The following is a 10,115-nucleotide window of genomic DNA, read 5'->3' on the forward strand; positions in this document are numbered from 1 at the left end:
GGGGTTATTTTATATGCTATTTGTGCAACAGCAGTATGTCTTAAATACACATGGCACCGAATTGCCATATGCATTGGCAGTAGCAAGTTCCTGTACTTGCTTGCAGCAGCAGCAATAATCTACAACTACAGCAATAACCAACAGCAGCAGTGTAGCAGATCTATTCCGCCAAGACCAAATACATTAACATTGTCATATCCATCACCATGCTCATGTCACAATGTCATGATTGAAATATATAGTTCAGTCATGGAACTCTAGATGACGGGTTGTTAACGTAACCGATGATATTCAGAGTTAAACGACTTGGCACAGCTGATTGGTTCATGTTGCATATGCAGCCAATGAGCTTACTGCCTTGCATTTATATGGCTGGCTAGCATTAACTAGAGATTCCTGCAGCGTGCTTTCAGCGTTCTCTGAAACCCTCCACCTTCCCCAGCTCCACCTGTATAGATCTGCTACGGGTTATTTTATATGCTATTTGTGCAGCAGCAGTATGTCTTAAATACTCATGGCACCGTATCACCATATGCATTGGCAGTAGCAATTTCCTGTACTTGCTTGCAGCAGCAGCAGCAATAATCTACAACTACAGCAATAACCAACAGCAGCAGTGTAGCAGATCTATAACCAACAGAACAAATTTCACAACAAAACCCGCCCAATTGCTACTCAAAACTAGCCCAATCGCTTTCAGGGGGGTAAAATACATGTTTTTGCAGAGTTCTAAATATCACGTTATTGGGGTCGATTCAATCCGCGGACATGAAAAGCAACCCGTGGCAGGTTTAAATGCATCTAAGATCAGAAAACATTGTCATTTTCTCAGAATATACATTTAATATTAGAATAATGTTTAAATGATTTTGAAACAGTTCTGGGCTTAAGGTCTGTAAACCCCTCCCTTCAATAAGCCTACTCTGCTCTGATTGGTCAGCTGGCCAAGTCTGTTGTGATTGGTCTTTCCGTATACAATGCGTCTCGGAAACGAAACGGCCATTACCATAATTAATTTTTTGCTCCAGAGGGTTACTTGTAAACAAAGATGGTATAAGCTTACAAAAATGGCATCGATATTACCTTATCAATTCGAGCCCGAGTCTGAGGATGATACCGATGCAGTCGCTCAACCAGAAACTCCATCGCAAGCACGACTTGATCAGGACGTTTCTCAGTGGTAATTTTAAACTTTGTATGTGGTACTTTACGTGATGTCTTCACATCATCATCTTTCGGCAATGAAAACAAAACAAACTTTCTTTCACCACGCAGAACACAGCGTCTTCTCGACCTGATGAAAACACACTAAATAGCGGAAGTGTTTGTGGGCAGGTCAGAGTGTTCGTATTTCACGGGCAGGCGGGATTATGCAAATGTGTTACCTTCTGACGTAACAGGCAGAAAATATGATGACTATTTAAGGCGGTTCAGAATCGGCTCTTTCTTTTGAGAGACAATATCTTTATGTATCATGCACTTTTTTGATTAACAACTTTGCAGACAGAAAATCCATATGATCTAGTAGCCCAATTCCATGGGAAAACCATGGACTTGTCAACACGTGAGAACGGCATGGCTTGTCGGACATAGCAACACTTAGGGGGGGGTCAGGTCTGTGCGAAGGGTCAGTTAAGTCCTACTCTGATTATTGGAAATAATTTCATTATTTGTGCACATGTAAACATAGTCAATGACATCTATTTCAGAAGGTAATTATTATTGTGGTGCATTCAATTGATGTAATTATATGTATTGATGTACATCATTTAAACATCCACACATACCGATAAAAGGGATAAGTTATGTATATATGAATGTAGATTTTGATTTGTGCTGTTTCTTATCAGTAAGCTGTTTTCTGTGAATGTGCAATTCATTAGGCGGTGTAGGGAAATAATAAGAATAACAAAGTGCAGTAAATGGGTTTTGACTACTTTTTTTTTTTTGGTACAAATCGTGTTCCAGGAGGTAAAATACACATTTTTTGACGGGGTTCCCTTGGTAAAATTTGCATTCCAGGGACTAAATATCACATTATTGGGGTCGCTTCAACGGTCAGACATGAAAAACAACCTGCGGCAACAGTGTTAAAGTGGCCCAATTTCGTGATAAAACCGCGGACCTGGCAACACTGGTGCCCAATTGCGGGAAAATTAAGGTGGAAATGAGATGACCTGGCTTGGTATGCATTAAAACTAGGGATGCGCCGATACCACTTTTTCCAGTACTCGCCCGATACCGATACTTTTATTTTTGGTACTTGCCGATACCGAGTAACGCTACCAATATTTTTTTTGCATTTGTACATTTTTTAAATATTGGGTACAGAAACCAAAAGTAGAGTATGTAAAAAGAGTATGTATAATGTTAGTTGGTTAACTTCATTTATCAAATAGATACAGTCAAACCAAAATGTATTCAGACACCTGCAACATTTCTCACATTATCACAGTTTATTCGCTATAGTTTAGAAAATGGTAATAAAATATAACAAGAACTCAGAGTTAAAAGTTTTTGTTACTTTCACTGTTAATTTTTTTTTTGCTCTATGGTACATCATCTTTAATTTAATAGCATTAGAGCTGCTCCATTGCAGCGGCTTAGTACTGTAATCACGCGCTTTGCTGTAATAATGCAGGGAACCACTCGTTATAAATCTCTAAAAAAACTGTGATATTTTCAGAAATAGAAGTCACGTTTTATTTTCATCTGAAACGTGCTGCGATTTATATTCCAAAGCCACACACATATAATGCAGAAACACTCAAGCAAGCAACACATGCTGTGTGGTATCGGCGTTTGGTATCGGGAATTTTAACGAGTACGAGTACGAGTACAGGAGCTCAGTATCGGGACGATACCGATACCAGTATCAGTATCGGTGCATCCCTAATTAAAACTAATGTATATTGTTTTTTTTGTTTTTGTTGTTTTTTTTGCAATAAGCTTGTTAACTAATTATTGAATGATGATTTAAAAAAAAAAAGCAACCACATGCTACTGTCACATTAGGCATACCTTAACATGGCTGTGCCCCATTTGTAAAATAAATGATAGATTTATTATTTAATGCATGGCACATGTACTAGCTCTTTACTGCTCATGCATGAAACCTTGCCCCACACATGTATGGATTTAAAATTCATGTTACCGAGACGACTCGCCCACATGAATGGAAGAAACTGCAAGTGGAATATGGCTATATCCTCGCAGTTAAGTTGTCTTTCTGTTGCTACTGTTACTGCTGCTACTGTTATTGACAATGCATATTTTCATGCTGTCTTTGCCAATTTGTTTTGTTATTCAATCCTTACATTAAATATCATGTAATGCTGCTTCATTTAGAAAGTGATAAATGCAGACCACGCAACATGCTACATATGAATTATGAAATCGTTCATTTATCTTAAGATGCTGAATTTTCTGAGGATTTTCTTTGAATGCAGCAAACACAGCCAAACTATTTCAAAGTTAAGCAGTAAGTTCATTAACTGGAGCACACCTGCAGAATCAACGGAGGTCAATCAGCTTTTGCCATGATGGATGATGTCATTGTTTAGAATTTGAACAAGAAATTGTTTCATGACTCAACTAAATATTTACAGAATAATAATAAAAAAAGCAAATCCACACAGATTACATACATACATTTATATTAGATTAAACTTACATTAAACACTATAATATGTCATATGGGTCCACGTTTGTAAAATGTAGAACCTTTTTTTCACCTGAGTAATTAAAAAATGCAGCGGCAATGTTGTAGTATTCCATCATTTTTTAATAACACTCCAAAGAAAAGCATGACATCAATTATTTAGGATGGCTTTTATTGAAAAAAAAATGTTGAGCACTTCACTTTTTGACACTCTAATTTAAAGGGGTCATATGATGCGATTTCAAGTTTTCCTTTCTCTTTGGAGTGTTACAAGCTGATTGTGCATAGATAAGATCCCTGAAGTTGCAAAGACTAAAGTCTCAAAACCAAAGAGATATTCTTTATCAAAGTTAAGACTCTGCCACGCCCCCCTAAAACGGCTCGTTCTAACACACCCCACATATCTACCTCACTATGTGAAAATATTTGCATGCACTGGTTCAGCTGGCCAATCAGAGCAGACTGCATTTGTCGGAAGGAGGGACTTTGTAGAAAACAAAGCGTTTGAGAGAGGCGGGGCATAGAGGACCTACAATAATGTACAGTATTTGAACATTAAAGCATGTCAACATATTCTGTTACACCAAATACACAAAATAATGATCTTTAAAAAAGCATCATATGACCCCTTTAAACATCTGCATCTCAGAAATGAGCAAAATGTTTTTTTTTTATACAAGTATAAAGGTTAGCTTTCATATACATTTATATTTGCATTTGACCTTCAGCCAGGCTAGCTTTATCTTAATAATGCTCTGAGCAAAATTCTTGTTGTCACACCCATAATTACATGGATGTTCAACACTGAGTAACAGGCCATAGTAAATGGCAGGTTACGTACAAGAAATGTCAGAATAAAGCTAAGCACCAAGTGATCCAAACTAGGGCAGAAACCAACTGCAGAGAGCACATCACATTCTAGGGTCATCTTTTCTTTGTAGCAGTTCATACTCAAGTTAAATGAAGGGGAATATATTAAAAACCAAAATACAAAGAGACATTTATGTGTCACGGTAAAGGCAGGAACACTGAGTCTATGTGGCAATCGGCCAAACCATTTCATAACATTACTGCCTGGAATTGTAGCCTTGAAGGCCATTAACACCACTATTGTTTTCCCCAGAACACAGGAGATACAGAGGACAAACGTGATCCAAAATGCTGTGAAAAAGTGGCACTTTTTCGCTAGATGCCAATAAGTCAATAGACGTACCAGTAAGTACATATCACTGCAGTTTCCAAAAGAAATGAACACTAGAGGCAGTAAAACTCCGACACCTTTTATTCCTTTTCACACAAATTTACAGAGTTTTGATTAATAAAGCGTAATTTTCGCACAATTACTTGAAGAATATTATGTTATGACTTCATAATAATTTTAATATGCTGGGAGATTTGAAAACTGATGCTTTTGAATGTTAGCATCGCACATATCCAGCTTCATATCTATGGGTTTTCATAGACGGTAGGTTTGTTCGGTAGCTCACAGAGTACGGAGACATACTTGAGAGGAGCAGCTCCGGTTCGAATCCCGTGTAACTACGGTTCAACAAAGTTCAAATCTGCATATAAGGAAGTTCAAATGACACGGTTGCAAAAGCTGTCCTAGCTTTATACACTCCTTTAGTGACAAAAGAGGAAGGTACTGATGTGAAACACAAGGGCCAATTCTCAGAGGTAAACATTACTTTACACAAACACTATTTCAGACAATATTTGGTTTAACTGAAGCAGTGCAATAACTACTGAAAATATATAAAATCTTAGATTTATTTCTGTTGCATCTTCAGATTGCACTGCATGTTGCTTAAATTTGAATAAATGTAATGATTGATTAATTAGGAACTTTATTCAAAATAAAAGGACAAAATATTTAACACAACATATTTAAGAGTTTACAATTTTTACATTTTAAGGAGTTTAAGGACCTTAGATGGTACATTTCATTTCACACTAGTGAAAATTATGTGGTAAGGAATAGACGTTCAGCCAGTTCAGTGGGTTGTATTGTTTTATACCTTAACGCTGATGTTTGACCAGTCCCTGATGTCTTTTGCCATTTTAATTAGAAATTGATTATAAATGTTTTATTATTATTATTTTTTTTATAGGCCAGATGATTTTTTTCCCTCGCCAAGGTCCATTGTTGTTATGGCTGTGCAACCTTATATAATTAGCCTAAACACAAAATATGATAGTTTGGAAACATATTTTTATTGCTTTTTGTGTTATTTAGGTCTTCCATGGGAATGGGGGTATTCAGGAGGTTTATAGTAGGTATATATTTTATTTGTAAAGTTAAGTGTAGTAAGCAGTGTAGTAAGAGCATTTCTGAGTTACAGTTCATTCATTGAGAAGCTGGCATGACATTCTTTTGACAGTTCAATAATTTACAGTGGCAATGCTGTAATCACTGACCGCAAGTTATCATGACTTTATCATAAATAAAAAAAACACTCACATATTCTTATATTCACCCATAAAGGTCTGATAATGAAAAAGACTTACAGTGTGAGAAACGGAAGAGAGAAAATGATGAAATTCAAGTCTTACATTAGTAGTCCTATACCATTTTTTCCCCGCACTAGAGGGAGACCATATATGTTGCATTCACTTGGATGACTGAAAAATGTTCAGGTCTTCACTGAGCCTTTTGATGTCTGATGTGACCTTGGTAGTATTTATTTTTATTTTTTATTTTTTTGCATTTTTCATATCTTCAGCTATTTTAATTTAGTTAAAAGTGTTATGTTTATGCCACATCCTTTTTATAACATCTGATCAGGTTAATGTGGGACCTTTCCTAGTAAATGCTTTTTTTGTGTTTGCACCTGGTCTTAGCAGGATAGCATAACATTTTGGAATGAAAATACAGATTAGTAAACTATAACTGGAAGCTAAAATTGCAAATATCTCCACTGCTATTGTAAACTTTCCAGGTGTGCTTAGGTAAGCTGGGATAAAGGCAATCCAGACAGCACAGAATATGAGCATGCTGAATGTGATAAATTTGGCTTCATTGAAGTTATCAGGCAGCTTCCGAGCTAGAAAAGCCAGAATGAAGCACAAGACAGCCAGTAAGCCAATATAACCGAGCACAGCCCAGAAACTGACAGCTGAGCCTAATCTGCATTCTAGGATGATCTTTTCTCTGTAGTAGCTCATGTTCATATATGAGGAAGGTGGGGATATTGTTAACCAAAGCACACAGATGAGGACCTGTACAAGAGTAAAGCCAACAACACTGATTCTCTGTTGAAGAGGCCCAAACCATTTCATGACATTTCTTCCTGGAAGTGTAGCTTTAAAAGCCATTAACACCACTATTGTTTTCCCCAAAACACAAGAGATACAGAGGACAAAAGTGATCCCAAACGCTGTGTGACGCAACATACAAGACCACTCAGTGGGTCGACCAATGAAAGTAAGTGAACAGAGAAAACCCAGAGTCAATGAGAAGAGCAGCAGGAAGCTCAGCTCTGAGTTGTTGGCTTTTACTATTGGTGTGTCTTTGTAGTGAAAAAAAACTGCAAATATGAACATAGTTAGAAATGCCCCAAGTAACCCAAGCATCATCAAAATGATACCCATGATTTCGTTGAATGACAGGAATTCCACTGTCTTTATGATACACTCATCACCTCTGCTATTGGACCAGTATCCAAAAGGGCACTTCACACAGTCAGATGCATCTGGTGTGGGTGAAAATGGAATTGCAATAGTAATGAGCCTGTTATTTCAATTAAGCCTCTTCTAGCCGATCATATACTACTAACTGATCATATAACTTATCATTTACTACTCCTTTACGTAAGTGTTTTAAATTATGTTTTAAGGACAGTTTCATGATCATTTAGATTAAAATTATTGTAATTTTTTTCCATTTGATCCTCTTTTGATGAACTGCAAGTGTTAAAAGACCAATTAAACAAGCATTACCTGTTGTGTTACTAATCTCTCCTGGAGGGCATGGGATACAGTCAAAACAGCAGATGGGCCTTCCTTTCTGCACTGCTTTCCTAGTGCCTAGGGGACAGCTCTCACTGCACAGAGACACAGGCACCTGCCACACACCAGGGGAAATCTACTTGAACAACAATAGAAAAATAATATGCTGTGTGACATGTTTGCACATGTTTACACATGTTTGTCTGTGCCATTATGATGCATTGCTGCATCACATGTGCACTTGGGGATTTTGTTTTGATTGGAAGGTTCATTTGAAAAGAGACTCTTACAGTTCTTAGGCCTCCTCCCCAGATGATGTTGACATTGTTCATAGTAAACTGTTGCCCACGAGGCTGAATTGCATCATAGTAGCCAATAGTTGCTACTTCCATTGTGCCTTTTGTGACCTTTTGTAAGTTTACCAGTTCATATCTGGCAGGGGAGTCACCTTTGCTATCGAAAAAGACTGTTTCTCCCCCATTCATGGTGAAATTCACAGTCTGCAGATAATGTAAAATCTGAAATGGCAAAACAGTTTTGTTTTTTTTAATTGATAACATAATATGGTGATTTCATCGGTTAAAATAATAATACTAATAAATAAATAAATAAATAATATTTTGTTTGCATCATGCAGTTTACTTGGATTTTTACATATATTTAAAGTTAGATATTTAGATTTTCTATTTAGAAGATATTTTACCTGCCAGGGTTGTATTGTAGTTGGTTGGGCACAGGTGGCGTTAGCAAATGGGCCTTTTTGTTGCTTACATGACAATAGATTATGCAGTGCATGAGCTATTGCATACACAGCCTTGTAGACATTGTTGGCATATCTCAGATCAGACACATCAGTGAAAGGATGTTTGACATATTTCAAGTGCTCTGAGCCATTGCATGCCATTTGTATTGCATTTGGGCTCAATGAGCATTGAAAAATGTTTTCCCAGAATTCTTTGAAAAACATACTTTTTGGAAATTGTGAGGGGTTGACTTCTTGTAGAAAAGGGCCTAGTCCAGGTATTTGAGCATTGCGGACAGTGAATCCTATAGATCCAATTAGCAAAGTGTGGCCTTGGCTATCTGCTAGAGAGTCTTCTGTGATCCAGGCATCACTTCCAATCCACTGCAGTCCTGTAATATTTTGCCTGTATAGCTCATCCACCAGTATCTTAATCTCTCTGTGTGACATGAAAGCCATTATTACCTTAGATTTGGAGGTTCTGATAGTGTCTACAATATTTTTTAATGACGTTTTTGATCCTGTGCTTTCAAAAGCCTGTGAGTATTCAATACAGACTCCTTCCTCTTGTGCAGCCTTAATGAATGTGGCAATGCCATTTTTACCATAATCGTTGTCATTGCTTAAGGCTCCCACCCATGTCCAGCCAAAATGTTTCACCAGCTGGGCCAGTGCTCTGCTCTGGTAGTAATCACTTGGAATAGTTCTGAGGAAAGAAGGAAACTCTTTTCTGTTGCTCAGGCAAGCACAGGTAGCAAAATGACTTATCTGTGTGAACACAAATACAAATGTGACAACAGCATGCATGAGACTGAGTGAAAATCATTCTTTAAAATAATAACAGGTATATATAACCTCATATATACCAGAATAATAATGGTAAACTTGATAAGTAGGCAGACAATATCATGGGATCACATCTTACCACAGGTATGTGGAATCGGCCAGTTATTCTAGCAAACCCAATGGTTGGAGTGGATCCTGAATGACCTATTATAGCCTGTACAGTATCGACCTTGGTGCAGTTTAATTCATCAGTAACGACATCTTGTCCATTGGACAGTGAAAGTGCAGACTGCAGAATATTAGAGAATCCACAGGCATTAAAGATTTCATAACCCAGCGTGTGGTTTGGGAGTATATTTTGGTTTTTATTTATTTCCTCTATTGCGAAGATCATAGTGCATGCAAATTTAAATTCCCTATAATTGATACTAAAGAGACACATTTTTTTAGTTAGAGAAAGAGTGGAAAAAAGTAACACATAGAAGCAAGTACAACTTATTTTTAAGCAAAACACAAATATCGATGCATTATGCAATAGTACAAATTACAATACACTATGATAAACATTTGCACTGAAAACATACATACTCCTTGCATTTTGGTTGAGGAGGTAATCGGGTAAAACTCGGAATCACCCCAGTATAGCCTGTGTAAAATGTGAAGATGCCTCCAATCTTTAGAGCTCCATCTTTGATGAACTCAGGCAGCTGCGCTTTGCCCTGTCGTCTGCAGTCTGGCTGTACTGCTTTGATCAACACTGACATGAGCAGTAGTAGCTCCAGAATCAGCATTGTGGGTTGGATCCGTTTATACACTCAGTGGCCAACACAGTCACCCTTTTTATAGACCAAAGCTTGTTTACACCCTTAACAGAGGATGTACTGTAATTGCCGTACATCATTTTATTCATATGCATAATTTTCTTTGACCAGTCTTTGGATATTTTTATGTACTTGTTTATTTTTCGGTGTGTGTGTG

General features: G+C 37.3%; 1 pseudogene; it reads right to left on the minus strand.

Annotated features, from left to right (window-relative positions):
• Positions 1 to 6,447: 6,447 nt before the first annotated feature.
• Positions 6,448 to 9,823, minus strand: LOC107741610 (extracellular calcium-sensing receptor-like; annotated as a pseudogene).
• Positions 9,824 to 10,115: the final 292 nt, after the last annotated feature.

The sequence above is a fragment of the Sinocyclocheilus rhinocerous genome, unplaced genomic scaffold (genome assembly GCF_001515625.1).
Source record: "Sinocyclocheilus rhinocerous isolate Xijiao unplaced genomic scaffold, SAMN03320098_v1.1 scaffold6005, whole genome shotgun sequence".
Taxonomy (NCBI): domain Eukaryota; kingdom Metazoa; phylum Chordata; class Actinopteri; order Cypriniformes; family Cyprinidae; genus Sinocyclocheilus; species Sinocyclocheilus rhinocerous.